Raw genomic sequence first — 27,398 nt, 5'->3', positions numbered from 1 at the left:
ATATGGCTTATGCTGCAGATTTTATTGAGGTCGTGTGCGAGTTTGAGTAAATTGGGATAAAGTGAATTAAAATTTTATAAGGATTTTTTGCACTGCACTTATTTATTGTTTTTCTATTAAAAGTTTTTTAATTAATTTATTTATTAATTAAACATCTTATAAGATAATAATAATTAATCTTAAACATCTTCACATTGGTAATACCTAATTGACCTAATTTTTATCTAATTTACCCTACACGAAATTCTGGTAAATACGAATATTCGCTGCCATACCCACATAATTTACTATTTCCTTCTAATTTTAACTATATGCTGACTCAGAGACTATTACGTCTTGTAGAAAACTTTTTTTTATATGTGCATGATGTTAACTGAAGTAAATATGTCACACCTTTATATAATAAAACTGATCTAATCAAAGCAATAAGTTATATAGTGGGTATTTCTTTATCTTTATTATAAACATTCTTTCCACTAAACACTTTAAAATGCCTATTGGTCACCTACTGTTTTTGTAAAACAGTTTTAAGGAAAGTAAAGAATACATTGCCTTCTAAAACAAAATGAGAATTCTTTGTGTGATTAAGACGAATGGTATAATAAAATGCTTTCATTGGATTACCGAAGCTACCTATTTAACGTCTTCATTATTACTGAAATAATTAATCTCAACGAGTAGTTATTTAGCCAAAGATTTTCTTTTTTCTTATAGAAATAGTAAGTAAATCAGCTCAATTGATGAATCTCTATTAAATTATTAGTCTAACGTCAAATAAGCGCTTTTGTGCCATTTCAATGCACATTCTTCTTCCAAATTTATGATGGATTGCTTATGTAGTTAGCACGATATAGTCTAGGTAATCTGATTTAAGAACCTCTACAGATCAGTGATATTAGCTTTCTGTGAATACATGCAATTGTATAATATAATGACTATCACGAATAGAACATTTCTTCTAGTAATGAAAATTACTTTGTTTTTTCTTGGCAAATAAAACCATGATATTGTTTTCCTTTTTTTAAGAAGTTTGCAGTGCGTAAATTGTAAAAAATTGGATATAATAATGAACCCTGTAATGTATGTACTTCACAAACGTTTTCTCTTATCAGACATTAATGATGCTCCTGCTTTTTAACCCGTTTTTCATTATCATAATAACCTCTTCTGGCATGTCCCTCACTTTCCTCTCTTTTGCTATAAGGCTTGAGTGCTATCCCATATCGTAAAGATAATTTGCGTTTGGTAGCGGCTTTCGTTAAAGCTTGTTAGACTCTGTTATGTTGGATCTTATAAATATGCAGTGTTAACCTATCAATGCAGAGATATATATATGAGAAAAGAATAATTAAAATATGTTTCATTGTTGTAAAAAATAAAAAGCAACTAATTCGTCTCATAGGTTTCAACTTTTATTAAATGAGTAAATTTATTATTTAATTTTATTAAATGAGTAAACGAACAAAATTATTTGCCTAACTTGCTACTAGCCAGAAAAGAAGAGAAATTAAATAAGTTAAAACATATAAAAATAAACGAAACTCGTAATGAAATTGCAGTTTTCCTTTGATATAACCACAACTTAAAAATTCAATTAACATGTATAAAAACGAACATTTAGGATTCAATTCAGCTATATCAACAAACCAAAAACTGATAAAAAAATCTAGTTAAAAGTTAAAGTATATGAAAAATATATAAACAAAACAGAAGAAATAAAAAAAAATGTTAATAGCAAAACTTTTAATTGAAAAACTGTTAAGTCAAAGGACATCTCCATCACAATATTTTTGTAAATTCATGATGCTCGCACTTAAACCCACTTACTTACTGACTGGTAGCGTAAAAAAAGATGACTCTTTACTTTGTTTTACTTACAAAAATGGGCCTGCATAAATGAGTTACAAAAATAAAAAGTAACAAAAATTCAAAAAAAAAGGAAATATCAGAAAGAATATTTATACCATAAAATTTGTACGGTGCATTGCAATCCTTTACTGTAGAAGCATAACTACGAAAAGGTCAAAATAAAATTCCGGCTACTTTCACTTTTTATTGTGCCTATCACAGTTTTGTAACAAGCACACTGTATAAAGTTAATATTTCACTACAGGGTCCAAGTGTCCAAGTGTATAAGTGTCCTTTACCATTTTTTACAGCTTTCAATGGCTGACAGGATATTCTGTTTCTGTTTTTCTGCTTCACGTTGTAGTTGGTGTATTGTATTTTGCTGCTCTTTGAACAATTTTTTGGGGTTCATTAAATTTCGCTCGCTACTCTCGTGGAAGTTCTGTTAAGTTTTTATGATGATTATTAAATAAACATTTCTTCGTTTATTAGTCTTGTTTCGTGGTTCAAGAACTTACTTAACTTTTCTTGATCTGTACCATGGATTTTTAATAATACATTCGGGTAAAATTAAACAGTTCATAAATTTTGCAAACTTTATTTATGTTAAGTTTAAGTAGTTGTTAACAACGTATTTTGTTGAATGGTCTGTTAAATTTTGTTGCTTTTAAGGTAAATGTATTCCTATAGTTTATAGTAAATTTATTAGGTCAAAGTGCGGGATAAAGAAAAAACCAATAAACTTCTTTTATATATGTTAGAGGAAAGTTTTTTCAGCATAATTAATAATTTCTTTTTGATTTTTCTTGATATGTCCAATATTTTCACAATGTAAAAATTGTGTACTGTTAATGTGTAAATATTTCATAAAACGTGCATGTTTTAAATTTAATGAAACGATCAATAAAAATTAAATGAAACCTTTCCTAATAATTATTTTAAATTATTTTCATAATGGTGTCCAACTATATATTCTCTTCTTACTCTACATATTCATTATTAAATTCCCATTCAGAGATGTTTGGTTGTCAGGGGACCCCTCATGGGTAAATGTCTAGCCATTTTCACCAACGGCTCAAAAACTAGGAGTGGCGGAGGAAGTGAAATTTTCTCAGTAGGGCTGAATATATTCTCTTATTATACGTTTCCAGATCACTGTAGTGTGACTGCCATAACGAAAGCTTAAGCATGTCTAGAAGTAGATAATATACTTCAAACGAATATATACATACTATCGGATAGTGAAACTGCTTTAAACTTCTTGAGTTCAGTCCAATTTATATCTAGTACAGCCTTTGCATGCTACACATCTCGATATGAGATGTCGACGCAGTTCAATATTTCTCTAATCTGAGTTCCCGGTCATAGAGATATTTTCCGTATTAGCAAAGCAGACGAGCTAGCCAGACGAGGTGCTTCAAGAAACCACTCGGAACACCTAAACAATCTAGGTATATCGCTGATATCATGCAAACTGCCACTGAATTCTTCTTGTGCCAAATTTTTTTAATAAAAGATGGGAAAACTCAACTATATAAACAAAAAAAAATCAAGCTATCTCACTGAGATGCCTCGTAGAAATATTAGTCTTGTAGTAGGTTGACTTACAGGTCACAGTATATTAGATAATCATGCTAGCAGACTAAATCCCCCTTTCCACCATACCTGCTGCAATTATGGTAGAGACGATGAAGGTGCCTCCCAGTTGCTTTGCTTTTGTCCAGCTTCTTTCTCTGAATAGAATTACAAGCCTTGTCAAAGGTTCTATGTGGTTTTAACTATTGAGATCGTTGGTATAACCTAACTTAACCTATTCTACATATACTAAACTAAATTGTTACTAATCATGTTAATATTAATTTGCTTTAGGGTTTCACATTACACTCAATTTTTTTGACAACATTACGATGTTAAATTTATTTATTTAATTATGCAATACATATCTGTATTTATAAGTTAGTTGTGAACTTTACTGATTAAATAAACATTCTAATTATTTACATGTATAAATACATAAATAAATTAAACATATTTGCACATGCCACTTTATTAAAAAATCTGCAAAGTAATCGAGTACCACACTGCGTATGAGTGACATTTTAACAAGTATCGTATCAGTTCGCACACAAACTTTTGTGTGGTAAATACATTGTAAAAAATTAGCTCAACTAAATTTTTTTTTAAAATTGCTTAGCTTAAGTAAAACTTTTATTTTCTTTTTAAATATTTTTTCTTTGTTACAAAACCAATCTGATCTGATAAGAATAAATCATTGAATATATTTTACATTGTGCTGCTTTTTATCACCTTCCCCTCTTGGCATTCAATTTGTACCTTTTGTGAGAAAAGAATGTGTTTAAGATTATTTGTGATAAATGAAATGTAAAAACTTCAAATAAGAATCTTGCGAAATTGAAGCAATTTACTAGATACCAATTTGCTTTCTTTGTTAACATACATATCTACGTACGTATTTACATTTTGAACTGAAATGAGCTAAATTTTGTAGAGCTATTCGTGGTATAAATTGAGCAAAATGTAAAAAGCGAAATTAAAAATAAAATTGCTTCAGATTTAAATTTTTTAAAGTAAAAGATTTGTTTGAAATTTATTAAAAAATATTGCATTTTTATCAAATTAATATTTAGTGAGTACATTATATATTATACAGATTGAAATTTATTAAAAAGATATTGGATTTTTATCAAATAAATATTTAGTGAGCATATTTGAAAGAATAAAAAATTCACATTCTTATTTAATATTTAAAAAAATTTTATATATTTTAAACTATACTAAACTACTATGCTAAACTAAAATTTCTTAACTATTATCCTTTTTAAACACACCTGAGGTGTTATTGAAAATTGAATTCATGTTGCAAATGCATTTATATCAGTTGATTACACATTGGCACGTACGTTTACCTATTGAAATGCTTAAGCTGGTTTGCTGTCATGTCAATGCCTTCTTAAACTTGATTTAATAAAAAATTGAACATTGGGAAAATGTTTTTTTAGCAAAAAACCTTTTGCCCATTTCGTTTTTCTATAAGAATTACTTAACTTAAAAATGATTATTATCTCAAACATTTACATACACCTTAGTTGGTTACGCTTTCTTTACATAATTTTTAAATTCTTCAAGTAAAATGAAGACATGAAATATATGGAATCAAGTAAAACCAAAATAAAATGAAAATTCCTGAAAATAATATAAAAGAATTTCAGCTTTTTAGTTGTTTTAAACCATAATTGCGTTATTTATTATAATTATTAAAAAAGATAATAGTACATTGCTGTATTTATAGAAATTTTATATTTTTTTACATAACAAAATACACATGTTTTATATATTATTTGTATTTTTTTTTAACAGTACATTTCAAGATATACTCCAGTAAAATTACAAAGCTTCCAAGTATATACAAGTTGCAAGTTGAATAAGTTATAAACAAGTTATACAAGTTAAAGCTTTCAAGTATATGTTACAAAGGGTTTTTGGAACAGATTCCTTTCATACATAGGCACAAGATGAACAGCCCATCGATATCTAAGGAACATAAATCTCTCCACCCATTCTGTATACGAACCCTTATCATTTACTTTAGCCTGCCTAAAGCTCCGAGTATTATGATCTATCCCATTTTTTCAGAACTGACATTGTTTGAGCCATGTCATTAACTTATCAATTCTCATTTAATTTCTCTATGATTTTTTGAAAAAACTTTTTTTACTAATATAAGCTGTTAATCTGCTTTTTGATGCGACTATATGTGGTAGATTCCTGAAATATAGCCTCGCTAACAGTTTCGGAGTTTATTTAATTGAGTTTTATTAGAGTTATTGTATAATGTAATAATCAATTTGAAGTTATTTTAAGTTTGTTGCACTAAAATAATCGTGATAGTTTGTGGTAGGTAGGGTCATAAACAGTCACCAATTGCAATTAATCCAATGGATTGTATTACTTTAAGTTTGTAATTAAGTTCATATACAACTGTGATTGCTTGACCAACTCCACGTAATTTTTTATTGACTATGCCACTATGTATTATGTTTTTCCTTCGTTAATGTCATAAATTAACTTCACATTAAGTCACTGAATCTGTTAAAATTAATTAATATTACTTCAGAATGGATGTTGTAAGAAACACAGATAATTACAATACCGAAGTATAATTTAATGAAACACAATTGAGGATCGTAGTATCATGAAATGAAGTAATTTTAATGTCTTTCACAGTACACCTGATATACAATGTCGAAGTATGTGAATAAAAAGATTTAAATTAAAAAATGCACATTTACTCCCGAATTTGAATTTACAATTTATACTGCATTAAAGAGTTGTAAGAATTTTAAGTAAGTAAAGTATTTTTAAAATTTTTTTATAAAATTCACATATTTCACTTGAACGTAAACTTAAACCAAAGGATACAATTCAGTACAATATCGACACAGTAATATTATATCTGAAAATGGTATGGTTGTATTGGTTGTGTATGTAAACAACCAGTAATAACGTCAAACAGATCGATCACAAAATAAATGATATGTAAACTGTTCAATCAAATTGTGCCAAAGTACTTTTTTTTACTCTCCTTTCGTCCTGCGGATGTGCATTACATAAGCTTAAGCAAATATGCATTTATAGGAATATGTTGCAAATATTTTGATATTGCAACATATTAGTGTGGCAATGAGTTGCTACAGGGATGCAATGATTGTCGATTGTGGCAACCTTAACCACGTGATAATTTTATAAAATCACTTCCAAGGTACGAATAAGATTTATTGCTCTCAGTTGCATTTCAACGGCAGGTCATTAATTCATGTCAATTGCAGCATAAAATTTAATCCGTTTTAAAACCAATAATAAAGCAACTATGTATATTTACGGTGTACATTTGCATTTGTGCAGCCATTTTTCTGGCTTAATTAAATATTCTTAATGCTGTTGTGTATGTGTTGTGTAATTTATCAAAAACATATTTTTTATGTGCTATAATTTTTGATACGCCAAAAAATCATGCAACAACGATAAAAGTAAACTGGGGTGTAATAAACTACCAGCACATGTAATATCCTTTCCACTGGACACACATTAGTGCATGTAATGCTTTGGATTTACTAAACCCTTGGACAGCACACACGTGTAGTCAGGAAAAAAACTACATTTTGGTAGTTGCTTCATGTTCATCCAAATTTGTGTAAATCCCAAAGAGTGGTTGGATAATTACAAAGAAAAGTAAATTTGTTGGCACGTACTTGAGATAACTTGAAAATTACAGAGTGATTTCATTGAATTAAGCAAAAATATCATTTTAACATTTAGAAAAATAAAGGTTTAAATGTTAATATTTTCTTGCCTAGAGTGACGCGAAACTATTTAAAAATATTATACTCGAAACAGCGTTATATGGTTAGCCAAATTTGAATAAATTAAATAAATTTTTGTCCTTGTCCTTTTTTTGCTATTCGAATCCAATGAAGGTGTTTTTTCAGTTTTGAAAAATTATTGAAAATAAAACTGTTTTTTTATTGTTATAATTATTGAAAGTGTTTCGATTTTTGGTACTATTAGCTAGCACTTTTGCTCGATATGCTTGTTTTTTTCCGGTTATGATATTCATAGACATAGTTTCACAATGCACACTTAGGAACCGACTTGACATTAAAGTGAGCTTTAAGTGTCCAATAAGGAACACTTACATGGTTAAGAAATTTTTGTGCTTTTAGATGGCACTTTTACTTACTTTTATTTTTATTTTGCATATGATTAGTGTTATTTAAAAGAAGTATCATACTTTAATATATATAAACTTTAATGTATACGTATATTTTAGCTATTTCCATAGCATCTCAAAAATTCTGTATGAAACAAGCATCTACATCTTTAATATATTATTATTGTTAATATTAAAAAATTTGAAATATACTGAAAACCACTCGTCTTTTCTATAATTTTTTACTAATCTTTAACATGTTACCAATAGAACTGTTGTACCCTGTATAGATAAAAATTACTCATGTGTGTATCTACTCGAAATAGCATAGTTTGTACTCGCAGCTAATTAGCCACAACTGCATTGTGCGATGCAGGGAGCAGAAGAAAACTTTCCCTTTAATATGCACTCTCAAGAAGAATCTCAATACAAAATTTTGCAAACAAAACTTACTCAATTTCGTCCTGTATGTTACTAATTTTATGTAAACTTTACAGAGAAATGAGTGCTATTTATTAACTAAAGCCTTTCTATGTAAATTATAATCCAACAAAGTAATAATTAGGTTAAGTTAGAAGCTATTATGTGGTATAAAGGAAAATTAATTTAAATGTTTTTAGTTGTTGGAAACTATTTAGGTGTAAGTAGTAAGGATATTTTAACTATTGTTATTACTTTGGCAAGAAATTAAGTGAGTTAGACATTTAATAAGTAAGGTTCTTATTTTTAATAAAAATTATTTCTATAATTGATCTATTTTTAGAGAGTAAAACTTGCTTTATGAGTTATTGTCAATCGGAATTCCAAAAGAGAAGTCAAGGATCTAGGAAATATTGAGTATTGTAAAGTAGCTAGGATAATTTACAATTATTCTAAATTTCAATTTTCCCTCGTTATATAAATTTTGTACCTAACGATAATTTAAACAATCTTAGTTCTACTTTATTAGAGCACTACTTTCTTTATTTTTCTTACGAAAGGAGTAAGGTACTAAAGTATTGCATTCCTATAACACAAAATTTCATTTATAAAGTATAAAACAGCATAACTTCTCTTATATCGCGTCTGCTTAACCGGAAAGTTTTGGTGACGGAAAATGTTGTCGTTAAACTATGAAATAAGTTATGTAAACTTGTATATTATGTTGATGCTGTTTCGAGCTAGTGCACTTAAGCACTTATACTCTTTTTTAACTCGAGGTGTTTTCAAACCCCCTCTTTACACCTTGACTAGATTATTGTTTATCATTTCATCAGAAAATCGACAGTAAAATTGCTTATACAGAACAGTCAGTGTAGATGGTTAGTGTTGTATTTTCGGATGGAAACCTATCTTTATTGTAATTAAAAACGTAAAAGATCAAACCCATGTTTTCTAAGAAATATTTTGGAAAATTTGAAAACCCCCAAGGAGCTGTAAGTGTGGTCAGTTGATATCTATTATTACGAAGCTTTAAGTTATAGCTCTTAAGCTGGCATATGAACTTAATTAAATAAAAAGAGCATTTTTTTAAATTTATTCAATATTATTATTGCAAAAACTATATATTTGAAAACCCATTATCAAAATATTTATCAAATAAAATATTTATTATTTATTATAACTATAAACAAAATTTATTTCGTTTTGAGTTTCATTTTGAAATCCTAATTGCAGTTTTTCTACGATTATTTCTCGCAATTAATTTCAGTAGAACTATCATTTTATTTCATTTAATTAAATTAATTGAGATTTCTAATATTTCAAATGATCATTAGTACAGAATGCGCCAGCACTTATCAAACACTTAAATATTATTTCAGAATTCTCCTATTAAATGTATGGCTAATGACAGCAGTAATTGAGTAAAACGGAAGAAGTGTAAATTGCACTTATATGCAAATCCCACAAAATAATTTGATTTAATTTATTATGAGATTATACTTTCAATTAATAACACCAAATAATGTGAGTAGAGCTTGTGTTAATATAACATAAATGTGTTTCATGTTATTAAATGCGACCAGGAGAAGTGCTTAAGTACTCAAAATCAGTACGAATTAAGCACATATAATTTATGCAGAAAAGGAAAAAATAATTCATTATGAAGAGGAGGCGACGTTTAACTTTATTAAAATTCTGTGGCGTCACGTAAATCACTTTATAAATCAAAAGGAATGAAAGCGCAAAAAAAAAAATTAAGGAAAATATGGCGCAAAAACTGAATCAATAAAAATGCTCTCGAGTAATACAAGGTTAGAAATAGGGGCTATACTATAAGCTATTAGCAGTTATATACAGCCAACTACACCCATTTTCACTGCTAAGTGTTCAAGTTAACGTTTAGATCAAACATCATACCTTGCTTTCGGCTATTTCCTTCTGACACACTGTTATGTTAATGACCGATTAAGTACAGAAAAAATGTTAAAAAAACATTTCTTTTTTGTAATTTTATTTCTTATTAATACACAAAATCTAGTTTTCAAAATTTTGGTCATTTCCTGCTATAAAAGTGCCACTATTTTTGGACAACAACGCCTTGAATAAATTTGCACGTGCCTTCCTTGTACGTTCTGCGGAAGTCGGAATCCACTATCAACAACATTAATAAATTGCATAACACCACGCAAAGTCAACTTTTAGGCGCCTTTGCATGTTTTAATAATTATTTTAGTTTTTTTGTTAGTAAAAATCTTAGCACATTTAAATGTGGTATATTTAAATTTATTTTAGTTAAGATTTAAACAAAAATTTAAATGTTTATTTTTGGGGTCGCACTTTTGTTTTAATTATGTTGACCTTTGACTTAATTTGAATACCTTTTAGGTATACAATTATGTGCTTAAGTTTAACATTAACACACTTTTCATAAGAATTTTCTTTTTCTTCCTTTCGTGTTTTGCTGTAAGACAAAAAAAAATTACGAAGGCAAAATTAACAAACACAGAAAAGTGGGTGGTTTAACTATTCTACTGTAGGTACAAAAAGGACATTCAAAAATGTCTAAAAGACTTTAGAATATCTTTGAGAAGTTAAAATTTAATTATAACAACCAAAAAAACTTTCTTTGGCATTTCGCATTCTGATATTAAAGTATTTTAAAGTATAGGTTTCATGAACATAATATGTATATTGTATATATTTTAATTACATATAATCGCAATGTATACTAACCAAGTATAAAATGTTTATTGATATACATATATGTATTTAAAAACTAATTACTATATTATCACAAATTGTACTTATAAAAACTATTTATTATATGGCATTCTAATACTTTTGTATCTGAACGTAAATTATAAAATAAATTATTGTCTAATCCATAAAACCCAAGAAACCATTAAATATGTTTGTGCTTTGTAAAAGGACTTCTCTTAATGTTCACATATGAATCGCTTACGTGAATCGGTAGTGGAAAGAACTGTGAGCTTTGACACGTAGCAGAAAAAAATTCAACGAAAAAATATTGATCCCGCAACTGAGAAAGGGTGGAGGGTGGAGGGAAATGATAGAATTATAAGCTGTAAGTCCACCTTCAAGCATAAGAGAATTCTCTAAACTTTTCGGAAATTTGGAAAATAAAGTTACCCTTTTAAAGTTTTCATAATTAAGTATAATTACTGGTGTGTAGATAAAGCTCAATTTGTCAACTATCACTTTTAACTTACCCGTATTAATCTCTTGATATACGCAAGCAATATATTCATATTTATGGCTACTAAGTTTTCTAAATTTTAAATCTGTTTGTTTCGAATAAGCAGGCAAATATTATGTGCATAATTAAAGTCATCTGGGTGCGCATATATGGTACATTATATAGCATTATAACATAGCCAAAAATGATTTGTAAATTTCCAACACTACTGTGTTGTGCAGTTATTTCAGCATATTTAAAATTCATACTGTGTTGTGGTAATAAAATGATATTTTGTTCAGGTAGCTACTTCATTTCTTACCTATATACTTACAGACGTCAGTCATCCTTGAGTTCTTAGAGTACTCGCATTCAGCCAGATCGAGTTGTGGTCGTCATCCTTGAGTTCTTAGAGTACCCTCCTTCCGGCAAATCGATCTGTGGTCCTCAGGTGGTAATACTGAGTGCTCTCATATCATAAGTTATCTGGTTCTTCCTCTGAAGATGCGGACATCCTCTGTGTTTTTCACCAGCAGATATCAGCACGTTACTAGTTAGACCATTTTCATATATTTTTAAAACATGACCAAATTAGGAAAGCCACTAAATTATTTTACGCTTAAGTAAGTTAATGCCGCTGTAAAGTTCATACAGCGTACAGGACCATTGATCTTTTTGGAAACTTTTTATGCCTATTTCTTATTTACTAATTAGGTTTCTGCTCTCTGGAGAGGATTGGGCTCCTACAATATTTTTAAAAATAATTTTCGATGACATATATTGTTTCACCAATATGCTGTAAAAAAGGTTCTGTTAATGCTATCAAATAACTTATTAAAGTCTATGATAACAACCTAAATAAATGCACAGGGTACTATGATTTTCGCAGATTTTCTTATGTTATATTGTATTGTAGACTACATTAAAAATCCGTTCATATCTTTCTATAAAAACTTTTATAATAATCAAAAAGCTTAATTATTTCTGTATTTTATAGATGATGCAGAAATTGTTAACAGATTTTTATCTACATTAAGTATACTTTAAGTATATTTTTTAAGTCATTCGAAAGATTTACGAAACGTACTTTCATTTCTAATCAATATTAAATACTTCATCAAGATTTATTATTTTATTTTATTTCATTTTCTTTCAAGATAATTTCAAAATAATAAAGAAATAATAAAATGAAATGAATGTCATAATGAAATCGTTAGCAATTCAATTTAATTAAAGTATCTACTAAAATTTATTATTAAATATTTTTCCATCTTATGCTTCCATAAGCAATTTAATTTAATTAAATACAATTAAAATTGCAATTTGTGGAAGACATTGAACTAATTTATGTTCTTAATAAAATTCTTATTATCATTTAATTTTGCATTTAATTAAATTGAATTTTCCAGATCGTATATACCATTTAAAAAAGTATTTAATGCGAGAAAGAAAAACCGAACCGAACAATTTAAAACAATTAAAGAATAATAAGAATAAAAATGCACAAACGATAAATTACATTTAAATGCCTGCTCATGTATCTCGTATCTCGTATCTCGTATCTGTAGTCTTAAGGCTAAAATCACACATTTTAAATAAGTAATTTTAATTAGCAGCACAGAGCTTATTTCCAGACAACAACGAATAATTATCTTTAATATTCACCCATATGTAACGTAGGTGTTGACAAAGGCGAGCTGGAGGGAATGTGTGTACACTGTACGAGTATTTGCTTATGGCTGTCCTTATACGTTGTATTGTTAAATTCAAATAAATTAGATATACATTAACTTAATAATACAAATTATACTTAATTAACTTACGTGTTTTGTTAATAGTATAATGATGATGCCGTACTTAAATCCTTATTAGGTTATTAATCAACGAGATATAATATTTTTGCATAAAATTCAACATGTATTTTTTATTAGAGATATATTTAAAAATTATTTGTATTTTTTTAAATAAAAAAAAATTATGTATTTTGAAATTGTTATATCCATTTACTAACTCAGTTTAAAACTGAACCTGTTTCAAAAAAATGTTTACTAATCAATTAAAGCATATCTAAATCCTAGTTTTCTAGTTGATATCGTTGCTTAAATTCTTAATGTACATATCATGAATTGGAATTATTTATATTTCAATCAGTTTGGCTTACGAAATATTTATGAAATGAAAAACTAACATTAAAAACATCGAAACAGTTAACAATTTTATCTCAAATAAACAATAAAATACTTGTTTATTTGTTGCAAATATTTGAACCAAAAAAGTGCCAATAAACAATGTCAGATCACATATCAGATTTTTATCGATGTTTTTTTTTATTTGAAAGCATTTCATAAAAAAAAACAATACGAAAATATATTTTTAAGTTTTTGCAACTCAAAATAAATTAATTTTATTATTTAAATAAACAATGGCAATTCAGTTTGTGTTTCAACTTTAGCGTAATTTATTTATATACTTAAATAAATGTAAACAATACAAATTAAAATAATAAAAAAGTGTAAATAAAGAACTCGCATATATTTTTATTTAAGTTAAATATTTAGAAAAATTAAATTTATTTATTTGCAAACAAATATAAAAGCGAAATAGGTATTTTTATTCAAGCAATTTAATAAATTTAACAGAAACACCCAACTGTTTCTCTATATGTTATTAACATAATAGAATAGGTAATTAAGTGAAAGTATTTCATAGAAAGTATTTCTTACTTTTCCCGTATTTACCGCCGTAGTCAAGCACTAAGCACAGAACTTGCTAATTTATTCCCTTTGCAAAGCCGAATCAATACTGAACAATTAAAATAAATTGCCTGCTTTTTGTGCTTCATGCACTTCACAGGCTGTAATCAGGAAGCTTATTTTCGCTTATTTTCGTGAGCCGCTCTAGAAAGGATGTCTTTGTGTGAAGAGTTCTTGGAAATGAGTATCGATAATATTCTGTGCGTTGTGAAAGAATATTCAATTGAGTTAGTTAGAAAGAAATATTAAATTTAATAAAAATAACTTTTCATAGAATGAGATAAATAAGTAAAAAAGATATGATATTGAAGTAAATTTAATATCTTATTTAAGCAAATAAAAACCGTAAGTTTTAAATACGTACATGATACACTTTTTAAGGATCTCAAAAGAACAAAGAACTATATTGGAAATTTCAAAAAATTCGGAGCATATAATACCAAATTATTTCACTAATGGTACTTAATTACCGTAACTGATCCATAATCGGATTACTTGGAGTAAGACATAGACAACTTGGTCCCAAATCAAACAGGTAATATTAAACCCACAGCAATTACGAGATTTATAAATAGGATAGAATTGTTTTAGTTGGGTTCTTAGGCGCACAATAGATCTTTTAGGTCGGGGTACATTCATAGCTTTATATTTAATAATAATAAGACAGGCTCCACTCTAAGCCAGCTTTTTATAAAACATTTTAAAATAGAAACCCTATTTACTGCTGAGGATCTAAAGATAAGATACATAGAATATGACATAGACTCCCCCTTAGGGCAGTTTTTTATAGTATATAAAAAATTAAACAGTTGAATATTATTTTAACAAATAAATTCCCACAAGAAAACTATAAAATTTAGATCTTTTTTAAACTTATTTAAATTGTCTGAAATGTAGTAGACGGGGTAAGTTTACCTAGCATAATGATCTTATTTTTTGTTCTTCTATTCTATGAAGTAGCGAAATATTTCTCAACGATCCTGTTTCTTTTTTGCTACCATATCTGCTTTTTGATCGCCATACATCACAACAATTTAAACAAGTAGTGAAAAATCTTTAGTCGATTGCGGTCTTAAAAAAAAAATCGATGAAGAGGTTAAAATCCCGCAGCCCACAATAAATGTGTGGATGATTGATTTAGGCGTTGTATATCGCTTGAGATAGGTTACTTTGACGGTAACCACAAAAAATCATATAATTTTTGATTGATTGACGATTTCTTTATTTTATTTATAAATTGTAATTTAATCTTATGATGGTTGTGACTATTTACTAAGTAGAGACTATAGTATTTTGTTAGCGAGGTTTCGAAAAGTAGTGAACTACAACAATGTTATTTTATATTATATTATGTTGTAGCTAGTTGAGTCAGTGCACTTGAGCACTTTTACTCTCTATTAACTGTGAGGTTTTTTTTAAAACCCGCCTCTACTTCTTGACTGGGTTATTGTTTATCACTTCATCAGACTAAGCAATAATTGACCTCAGATCTGCAATCCTATTACTTTTATAAAGAATGTGAAACAACAAATACTTAAGCTGAGCTACATATCATCAACAGTTATGGCATTTCAAAACAATTTAAAAAAATGTTTAAAGTGAATAATCGGGCATATACTATGCTTTTGGTTTTGTGAATAGTGTGTTAATAGTACCGGCTTTTATTTTTGATTAAGAAGACAGACTTTACTTTTGGTAATCATTTTCCACAAACTGCAATCACTGTTAAATCATAACTTTTACTGTTTTAATTTGTTTTATGTTTAATCTAATAATTACATTATTTTTAAGAACTTTTTGCCAAGTAAGTGGCTTCAAAAAGACCATAAGAAATTTTTCGTTTTGCACAATCCCCGCCAAGCTATCCCAAAGTTACAGACCAACGAACTTGAGTGGTACTCTCATTTCTTGCTTGAGTGTCATCACAAAGTTAAAAAAGTGTGTAGCTCTGCCACTTCAACAAAATAATAAAATATGTAATAACGAAATAAAACTGAGACAAACTGTAAATATTTTAAGCAGATTTTTCACTAAATTTACACATTTACATTATTCCGCTTGCTTTACATGATTTTCCTTGAACCACGTCTTCCAAAAATGTTGACAACAGAAGAGCATACACTTGAGCCACAATTCGTGGACAGCCTTCAGCGTAGAGTAAAACTTGTCAAGTTAATATTTGGTCTCAGGAAACAAAGCTGTTATTATTATTATTATTAATTTACGACTTGTAAGATTTGGAATGAAGTATTATTATAACAAGGTTAAAATGTTTTTCTTTTGATTATGTGTCACTGTGTTATGCAGTATGGAAATATTATAAGTAACTTGCAGCCATGTGTAAGGATAAAATTTCAAAGTATATATCTGAAATTTGACCAAATAGATAAATTTATGAAAATATTGCAGGGCATTATTATCATTATACTGATATCTACACCATAAGCTTTAAATTCATACATCGTAGTACTCGTAGTTGCATAAATATTTTCAGTGGATATGGATTTTTGCAAAGACTTGGATGTTCATTCAGTTATGTACAAACTGTGTAGCAAATATAACAAAAACTAACAAAAAGCGTAACTCGTATTTACTGAAAATATTATTTTCTATTTGAAGTCCGTTCCGTGTAATTCTATTTTGGAACATAATTTCCAACAACAACAACAAGAAGAAGAACGAAAGCCATCAAATCACGAATTATGGCAATGCAATTGATGCACAAAAATATTTTCCGGAACATAGTAAGGCGTACATACTCGCCCAATACATTGTGTGGGACGAAAAGCGCAATAAAGTGGAAAATTTATTTTAAAATAAAATTGCAACAGTAAAGAAAATATTTTGATTTTCTCACGTTTTCAATTAAAATATGAAATTGAACTTCAAATATTTTTATTACACATTTTTATGAACTGAAGTGTAAGGTTGCATAGCAATCAATAGCAATATAAACTCTTGCTTATAATGAGCAAATTTAAAATATTTTATTTATATGACTTTGTAAATTACACAAAGAATTTTATAGGTATTTATATATTTATTGGTTTTGAAAGGAATTTAAAATGCAGCTAAAATGCAATGCCGCAATATATGAAATATTATAGCACTATACTTTTGTTGAAACTGTAATATTTTCTATTTTATGCTCACAATTTTTATTTTCATATATTAAATGGCTGAAGTAATAAATTTTACTTTATACTAAATAATATTTTTTCATTATTATATATACTAAAATATTTACTATTATTATTATCAAACACAATACATTACTGAACGTGGAATTTTTTATATCTTCTTATAAAAGTTGAATTTTTTTAAAGCGTTTAAAAGTGCTATCAAAAACCTACTCAATTAGCCGCAAACATATGTGTCCTCATTGCTTAAAATTTTATACGCCAATATTTATCCAAAAAACGTGCTCAGCTTTGAATTAATATCACAGAAAAAAACATATGCAAAGGGATATTCGTAGAAGTGATATTTTGCTACTTCGTTACCTAGTAACGCCTGTCTTTTGCATATATTCAGACTCATCTTCATTTATACAAGCACATGCCTACGTATAAAGATTATGACAATTTTGGTTATAAAACATTTTTATCGTTTTGTATATTTCTGTCATGTCAGAAAACAATACAAACATCAGAACGCGAATACTCCCACTGCTGTCTTTTGTTGCTCTTTGGCGCAAACAAAAGTTCTCAGCCATAGATGCTTCAATCACTGATTGACAGATGCTGCTACAGACACTCAGCAGGTCCATTAGATAAATTGCTGCTACGTACGGTTAACTGTCCATAACTTCAGTTTTCGCATGCATTTTTGACTGTTTATTGTCAGTTTTATTAGCTCTTATAAATCTTTATCAAATCTTGTATAAATGAATAGTAGAATGCAAACCCTTTTAGCTTTATTCTTTTTATATTAGAAATATCTCGTTTTATATTAACCACATGGGATTAGGGTTTGTAAAATTTGTTTAAAATATAATAATTTCTTACTTGAAATTGTTACTTTACGAGTACTACTTTGGTGTTGTGAGCTTATTCTCTGGTTTTTACAGCAACGGATTTCATACAATTTTACATACATACTCACAAAAAGTACCAAGTACAGCTAAAATTTGTGTTTCCTTATATATTGTTGATTTATGAAAATTAAAAAAATCAAGAAAAATAAATTTGAGATAAACGTTATTACTTTTAAAAGTCAAGATTCATTATGATCAGAATATATCTATTGAGTATATCTCTACATCTTACCCGCAGGAAAAAGAAACCATAAAATACTTTCTCTGTAAATGTTCGGCTTTGGCGTCCAGAAGAAATAGGTTTTTAAGAAGATGCTTCTTTGACAGTTTATCAGTCTGTTCATCAGTGTAGAGGAAAAACCTATTAAATTATTTAAATTTGAGACGATGGATTTAATCTTTACTCTGCTATCTTAGGGGTTCCTACGATAGATGTGTAAGAAAAACTACGAAAAATCACTGATTGAGGTACATGGAACTTATCTTATGCCCTGCCACTGTAACCATCTAACCAACCATATACTTTTCATACTTTTATAAAGTTAAAAACTGTGTAAGGTTTGTTGTAACAAGACTTTGTGAGGAACTACGGCAATACATGGAAGTTATTTATTGGCCTGCCACTGCAACCAACCAACCAATCAACCAATACCTCTACACTTAGACATTTTATTTATCATAATACCATCTAATCCAACGGTACCAACAGCTATGTTAATACCATTTAATCCAACGGTACTAACAGATATTTTGCAAAAGCAGTGCAAAAATAGGATCTGTTTCCTTAAATAATTTAAGATATTCTAATAATATTGTACTTGAATGCGTTAAAGTATTAAAGCATTGTATAAAGGCACTAACGAAATTTCGACCCTGTAAGGATATATTACTTTTTAATTACTCTATTTTTCACATTTTTCAAACAATTTTTGATTCAAATGATAAATAATCTACACTTTGAGAAAAATGCCATACAAAAATTTTGTGGTCAGATATAGATAAAAAAAGGCAATAATGAAAAAATGGTCAAAAAAGATACCAAAAAAATGTTCACTTAAATGTTAAATTGGACTTTCCACTTAAGAACTGTTCAAGTTCAATAAAGATAGAAGAAAAGAAAGTAAAGCTAAAGCAAACAAAGCGTAAAGAGAAAAGTATACTAAGAAAAGTTAGAATAAACATAAGAAATGAAGCGAAGTCAAAGCAATTGTTCAGAAAATGTTGTGTGAGAAAAAAAAGTAAACTTTCAAAAACAAACCGAATTCTTGAGGAATCTTGAAAAGATACTGAAGTGTAGATACTTAGAAAAATACTCAAATTTAAGTGGTATGGAATATCTCTTAGAGTTATGATGGGTTCGCCAATATGACTTCTAATATGGTCATCAAAATATTAAGAAAATATTACACGTATATGATGTATGCAAACTTGTATTTGTATATCCTATATTAAAGCACCCTAAAGTTTACAATATAACATACGCCGATATTATTATATGAATTTGCATATGTAAACTCATGCAGGTCTAATAACAAAATACTTGGCTTTATTTAAGGAAAATATATTGTGCGCAGTGCATGGTGACAATAAAAAGATGTTGAAAAATAAATACGTTATTAATAAATAAAAAAGTAATTGAAATATAAATTCGTTTTTAAATTAACGAATAGCAGAAATATATAAATTATTTCCAAAACGAGGATTTCATAATAAAGTCGAATTAATTAATTAATAATTTATACGCTCTTTAAATAACTCCACAATGTATGCAACATATATTAAAAACATTCAAAATTTATATCGGCATACTTTGTTTGTGTAAGTTGATAGCATTGACATAGTATAGTACCAGTCAGTATTTGATAGCGCTCTATTCATTTCTGCTAGCTGTTAATGCAATTATACTTTTGAGTGTTCTGTGATAGCACAAAGTGCTTGCAAATGTGTTCCAACAAATGTTATATTCCCCTCACATGGCCCAGAAAGATTTTTTCTCCCTAAGTTTTAATAACCACTTCGAAGAAAGCATCAAAAGTCTCAATTAAGGTCATAAAGAACAAATTCATTGAGGAATTTAAAAAAAATGTCCTTAATCAGCTTGTGAAAATGTATTGTGCAATGTGAAAAGCGCTGATATATTTAGTTTTATGCACTCAATGTTAACCAAGTTAAGGTGACACAAAAATTTTAAAACTTTGTTAGATACTTTGTGCTTCATTTAATAATTTCTTGTACTTTTCAAGCAGAATATATATATCAATTCAGTAGTGTGTTCATACTACTGAATGAGACTCCTATTTAATATTTATTCGCAATATCTATAAATACTAAATAATACTATGTTTAAATGTTAATTGGACACGATGTGACGCGTTTTATGACGAAAAGAACTTTTTATAAGTAAGAAGGGTTCGAACAGTAATGAAGAAACAACAACATATATTTTATTGTTTCAATAAATTAATTAAAGTTTTTGTTTCTTCATTCCTTTTCCAACCCTTCTAACTTTAAGTAATATTAATTTCTAAGAACCTAATTGCTTTAACTTTTAAGTCATAATTTTATCAAATCTACCATATGCCATAAAATTTTGTTTTAATTTTAAAAATCTTTAAAGTTTTAAATGTACAGCCATATTTGTTTTTGTTTAAGCACAAAATTTACAACAGCAAAAATTTACAGAAATAAGTCGAGAGCAAATTGAAATATAATCTTAAAATTATGCAAAATTATAGTGTATGCCCAAAACCACTAACAAATAATTATTAGGGTAAAGCAGAAAAGGATGAAAAAACCCTTTGACAAAAATATTAGTCAGAAAGTGTTACCTTGCAAATTAGAATATTAATCTTAAGGGACCCTTTGATAGCTTTGAGTGTGGCATTAAATTACAAAGCAAAAAATAGTGCTTTTATCTCTAACAGCACAATTTACTGAATCCTTTCTTGTAGGCGTATGCTCGTACGTATCTGTGGTCAATGGGTGTGACAATATTTTTCAATGTTTCTTTGTATTTTAGATAAAATTTAGTTTAGGATTTTTTTAACTTTCACAAACAGAAGTCATAAGGTTTTAAATTAACCATATTTTTGCTTATAGCAACTAAATTCATAATCATCCTTAGGATTAACTTATTTTTTGTTTTATTTTTTTTTTTTCGAAAAATGAAAAAATGTCAGTCAGGATATATCCTTCTAAATGATATGATTACTGTTGTGGGTATTGCAGTTATGTTTAAGTGCCTACAGTGACATTTATTATTCTAAATTTGCTCGTTACATTTGCTGACCTTTGTGACTTTTGGTTTATAAATGTTTACTTTAATTTCAACAGCTGCAAATATTAAAAAAATATCTGAAATGAAAATATCTGTATATTTAATTCAATATATGGCTTTATACTTTCATCTCATATCATTTGCATTTAATAATAATTGATTTACGTCTATTTAATTGTTTGTTCAGTTTGTTTACAATTTTATCATAACTTTACTATTACTTGGATGTGACATATATTTTTGTGTAATTCTGAATTTGATTCCATTTGAATGACAAATATCTGAAACTGATTTATTGCTTGTCAAATTTACATTAAAAACAATCAAGTTTAGTCGTAACCAGTCTAATCGAATATTGCAAGCGAGTCGTGGGTGACAGTTTGTGAAAATTATAAATAAAAAAAGTAAATTTTAACTGCTTTAATAAGTATTACTTAAAAAATTTAATAGTTTTTATGGAGGAACTCTATGATGATGTATTGACATTGATTGGCTGTTATCAACTCACATTATGTATATATCAAATATTACAGAAATAGCGTTGATTAGTTTAAATCAACTTACCATAAGTATCAAACAATAACATTTTTCTAAGAGTTGACTATAAACTATATAATTAAAAATTCGAATATTTTCTTAGATCATTAATGATGAGTACTTGGCCATACTCAAAACAGTGTTGTATGATCAGCCAAATTTTAATGAATTAATTAAATTTTTGTTGTCGTTTCTTCATTACTGTTCGAATCCTTCCTACTTATAAATAGCTTTTTTACGTCATAAAACACGTCAGATAGGATTAAGTAATATTGCAGATAAGCATTCAAATTTTGACACTTGATATAAAAAATAGTTTATAAGTATTTAATCTTATACAAATAGTTCAGAAAAAAACAGAATAGTATTGAAATTTAACAATTAAAAATAAAAATATAATTAATTAATTCAATTATTCAACAGCTGGTTTATAATTACTTTCTAATATAAACACAGCAAGTGAATCTGTTAAAAAAACTTTAATCGCAAATTAACAAAATTCCAGAAAAACGTGCGAACATAATAGTCAAGTACGACTTTGGATCACTTGATAAAGGAGCGGTGACTTTGGTACTTTGGTACAATTCTTGGTACTTGCAGTCTCTAAAAATTATTTACGAATAATTAAATACAAGAAATAATTCCAAAACCACTGATGTTGGGTAATTGTTAATACTCGAAACAGCTGTATGAGCAGCCAAAAATTCAATTAATTAAAATAAAATAAAATGAATTTTTGTTGTTGTAGTTCACTATTTTTTGAAAAACATTTTTATGAAAAAAATGATAATAAAAGCTCATTATAATGAAAATATATACTTTATTTAACAAATTGATGAATTATTTTTGCTTCTTCCTATTATAATCCAAATACTAAGGATTTGTTCATTAATTTATTATAATTAATTAAACTTCAACTCTGAAATAAATTATTGAAAGTGACACGCAACAACTTAAGTAATTTTAAGATGAGCGATTAAAGGCAAACAAAATAATTATTATTTATGATGCAAAGCATAATTAAATTTGTACTTCTAAATGTCAATTGCAGATTTGTTGGGTATGAAATAAAATTATGCCTTTACACTGTCATAGTTAAATTGAATTAAACTTCAACAACTTTTATAGCTGCGAACGAAGCTCAGCACTTTTTGTCCGCACTCGTATTTGCTTTGATAAGATAAATTCAGTTAGCCATTTCGTTATGAAGGTTTCGATGAGTCTTACTTTTTGTTTTAACAATATAAAATATTTTTTCAATGTTCGCAAAAACTTTGTATAATACAGATACAGATACAGGCATTCATTTAAGAATATACATGTATGTGTGTATATAACATTAAAGCAAAAACGATTTAACATCATGTGGGAAAATAAAATAATATCTCATTATAGATAAGATAACTCTTATGAAAGCACTTTGCGCTATTACAAGCAAAATCGATTTATTTTATTTGTCCATGAACTTTAATATATTTTTAAAAGTCGAGCTATTTGCATATTTTTGGTAATGATATATTGTAATGATAATGTAATTTAATAATAAATAGCGTTATAGTTAAGATATGTTAGCATATAATAATGAGTAGATTTATTGTAGTTAAAAAATAAAATAAAAAAATTATGAAATCTAGCATATTAATTTTCTAATCTAAAGAAAGATTGACAAGAATTCAAGATCATCTACTTTAAGAGTAATAAATATTTAAACACCTGTCACCCACTTTTCTTTTTATGTCAGAGAAAACATTTTTTAATCACTAACTGGTTACCTAGTAATGGTCATTTAAAAAGTGTAGAAGTAATTTTATATTACAAAACTTGTAAAACTGATTTACTGCGAGTTATAATAAACCATTAAATTATAATTATATCTAGAGTAAATTATGTTCACTGTTGGTGAATTAATATTTTTGTTTATGCATTTCATATATGTCATATCATAACGATATTGGAAGAGTTATTATGGAAATTAATGATTAAATTGTTAAAATAAATAAAACATAAAAAATATTGCTCATATGCTTCGTTACCGTCTGAAAATTGCTAAAACGTATTTCGACAGTCCAACATCTGCCTTTGTTGAGTGTTTGCTTAATATCAGTTGCGTTACTATTTAAGACATAGCTTGAATCAGATGCTGCAATATTAGATATTGCATGATATGTGGTTGATTTTAGTGAACTTTCTTTTTTGTCCGAGTAAAGTCTAAGTGCCGTTTTATTACTATATAACTGAGACTGAAAATCTAAACAACTATTTTTTGAAGAATATTTGAAGGGTTTAGCGGTTTTTTTCGGTTTTAATATGGCTAACGGCCGATTTAAATGTTATCTACATCATACTAATTAATTTCATAGGAACACAATCTAAAAATTTCACAAGGCATGAGCTGGGTTCCTTCCTCATTTATTAAGATATGAAACCGTTAATTCTTTTCTGTGCTGTATACTACACTCTATATAAGTTTTCCTTTTAACCATTAATTAATTTATCTTCACTTTGCTTCTTCAGTGTTAGCAGTAATATGATTTCTTATTCAGTCATACACTCCTGATTTCAAAATCTTTATACTCTAATTTAAGTTCGTTATGCCTATAGGATTTGTCAATATCGACTATAATTGCATTATGTTTTATATATATTAATTCCAAAGACTAGTGACATTCAATAGTCTTTCATTGATGGTTTGTCAATGAATAATGATACAGTGAAATACTTTGAAAAATTAAAAAAAATGTGGAGATTTTTTGAAGCTGTAAGTAAGTACTACTCGTATTAACTAAAAGATGTTTATTGGAAAATATCTGTCAAAAAAACTTTTTCATACTAGTTTTAGCTATTCTAACACATTGGTACTATTATTACTTTTCTAAAATTTTATATTGATATAATAAATTTATAATGAATAAATTTATAACAATAAAAAAATTAATAAATATTTTCAAATATTACGTGATTGTTTAAAAAGTGAATTTATTTTTAAAAAACTAAAATACTTCGGATAGTAGTTCAATCATAAACTTAAAAGCCCTTTTGCGACCGAAAGAGACCATTTTGATTACGACTGATCTGCATCATCTGAATAGGTACAGTCAATACAGTGCAGTAATACTGCGGCAATTGAGAAGTCACATTCAGCCGTTGTGGGTTGTGAAATCAGTAGCGGTATTGGAAGAATAACGATTAACGTGACCAGGAATAATTTAAATATTTTCATACTGGCAGAACTATAGATATTATAAAATCAACTTATATAATATTCAATCCCTTCAAGTTTTATTGTTATAAATACTTTTTTTTAACCCAATAAATTTTAAATTCAAGTTCAACCAAGTATTGTTATTAAGCACTCTTATAAGAATTTCTTCAGTGCATATTTCATACATTGTCAAAATTCAATTGTTGCGAGCGAAAGGAGCAATCATAAAAGAAGAAGCATTCAATCAGAACCACAACAAAAACTTACCTCATGAATTTATTATCTCAATTAAAGCTGAAATAATTGCCTTATAATTAATTCAATTTTCAAACACATTTCAATAAATGAATTTGGACGCCTTTGTGCCTTTGGCTAAAGGACAAATTTCATTTTCATTAACCAATAGCGTTTCCAATTAACTTCATTTGCTCAATATTTCAATTTCTAGTAAATTATATTGATTTTGTTGTTGTTGTTGTTGTTGTGCTTGTGTTAATTACTATGAATTTGCATTTGATTAAAATAATTTTGGAAATTAATTTACACCAATCAAATTATGTTAATCTATTTAATGAAAAATGGTAATAATTCTGTTGAAATGGAATAAATTATGGCAAATTCCAAAATCAATTCATTGCAATAATTAATAGGTTCATTGCGCACCCCGTGGAGTCGATATTTAAAATAAAACTTTTTTAAATTTGTTTTTGGTTTCTTCTTTTGGAAATCATATAAAAATGTTATCGTATTCATTTGTTTCCCTTCCAGCAGTCGATGGAATACTGATGGTCGACTATCACGAGCGCTTTATCTTCCTGTGCTTTTAGTGCGTTTCTATTGGACTAGTAATTACAATATTCCGGGCAATGTTGTAGCGGTGGGATATGCGCCGAACATATGTGATGTCAGTTTTATAGGATTTTGCTCTGCAGGGAGTCATTGATTTGTTTTTCTAATTTGAAAAATGCGTCGAATAATTTCTGTTTTAAAGACGCCATAACATGAAAATTGATATATGAACAAAATTATTTTGAACAGAAAAACAATGAAATTGTGTTTCTGTTTGGAATAATAACTAATGACTTAAATGCGTTATTAATTGATTTAAAAATTCAATCAATTAGACATTAAGTTTCCATGTTTTTATAATTTTTGTACTAAATAAGAATAGACTCTTGTTAATACAAAATACAAATACAATTCTTTGCGCTCTATTAATATTATATATTTATCCAATTATAAAGAGGTTATTCGAACAGTAGTGAACTACAAAAACAAAAATTCATTTTATATTATTTTAATTAGTTGAATTTTTGGCTGACTATACAGCTGTTTCCAGTATTTCTGTGTCCTCTATTATTATTATATATTTATCCAATTATAAAGAGGTTATTCGAACAGTAGTGAACTACAACAACAAAAATTCATTTTTATATTATTTTAATTATTTGAATTGTTGGCTGTTTCCAGTATTGCCAAATACTTATTACGAGTGGTCTTGGAAATAATTATTGTATTTAATTATTTGTAAATTATTTTTAAGATTGCAAGTATCAGGAATCGAACTCGTGTCCTGCCACATTTGAAGCTCAGAGTCAGCGCACGTTAAGCAACTGACCCATAGTCATACTTGACTTTTATGTTCGCACATTTTTCTGGAGTTTTGTTACTTTGCTGTGAAAGTTTTATTATTTTTATTTATTGAATAAACTGACATCAAATTGTAGAAATAGCTGGCATCAAACAATTAAAATAACTAACTTTCTCGTAAGTGTATTGATCATTCAATACAATTTACTTGTGATAAATGTTAAAGGCTAGTTACTGTTTTTGTATAGAAATTTTTCAGAAATATCTCATGAATTTATGTATGAGAACTTTATGACAATTGCGTTGCAAATACTGCATTACAGTAGACAAGCCAAATGTCAAGTCAGCATTGTGTTTCCGGCAGATACATTATATAAATTTTATATTTCTCAAATAATTTCTGTTACAAATCTTATTGTGTAATAAAAAGGTTTCCTTTTGTGTTTTTTGTTACGATTTCTTGTCTTTGTTCAGTTTGCGTTTTTCAGTCTCATTTTTGTTAGTAACATTCACTGTTGATGTCATAAACAAAATTCTATTTTAAAACCCAAGAAAGACGATGTATGTGAACAAAAGTTTTCTAGTTTTCTTGTCAGTACGCGTTCGCCTCAAACAAAATTGCTCAACAACTTCACTGCTCCTGTATAAAAACTTCAAGAATGTTAGTTACAAATTTAAGCTGATAAAAAATAGTTACAGGCTAGGAAACTTACATGTAAGTGAGTTCTTACATGAGGTCAGCTTAATAAAGTGACGTGGCATGACATATGACCCTTGGCACTATTAGTTTAAGTTAAAAATGTAATTA

The 27,398-nt window shown here is 27.8% G+C and overlaps 1 protein-coding gene across 1 annotated transcript in view; it reads left to right on the top strand.

The window, feature by feature from the left end:
* LOC119671253 (dipeptidyl aminopeptidase-like protein 6) overlaps positions 1 to 27,398 on the top strand; it is an 89,151-nt gene that overhangs the window by 953 nt on the left and 60,800 nt on the right. The gene's annotated exons all lie outside the window — the stretch shown is intronic.

Source organism: Teleopsis dalmanni, chromosome 1, assembly GCF_002237135.1.
Source record: "Teleopsis dalmanni isolate 2A chromosome 1, ASM223713v2, whole genome shotgun sequence".
Lineage (NCBI taxonomy): Eukaryota > Metazoa > Arthropoda > Insecta > Diptera > Diopsidae > Teleopsis > Teleopsis dalmanni.
Note: the sequence above shows the minus strand (reverse complement) of the source record. Positions and strands in the feature narration are given on the sequence as shown.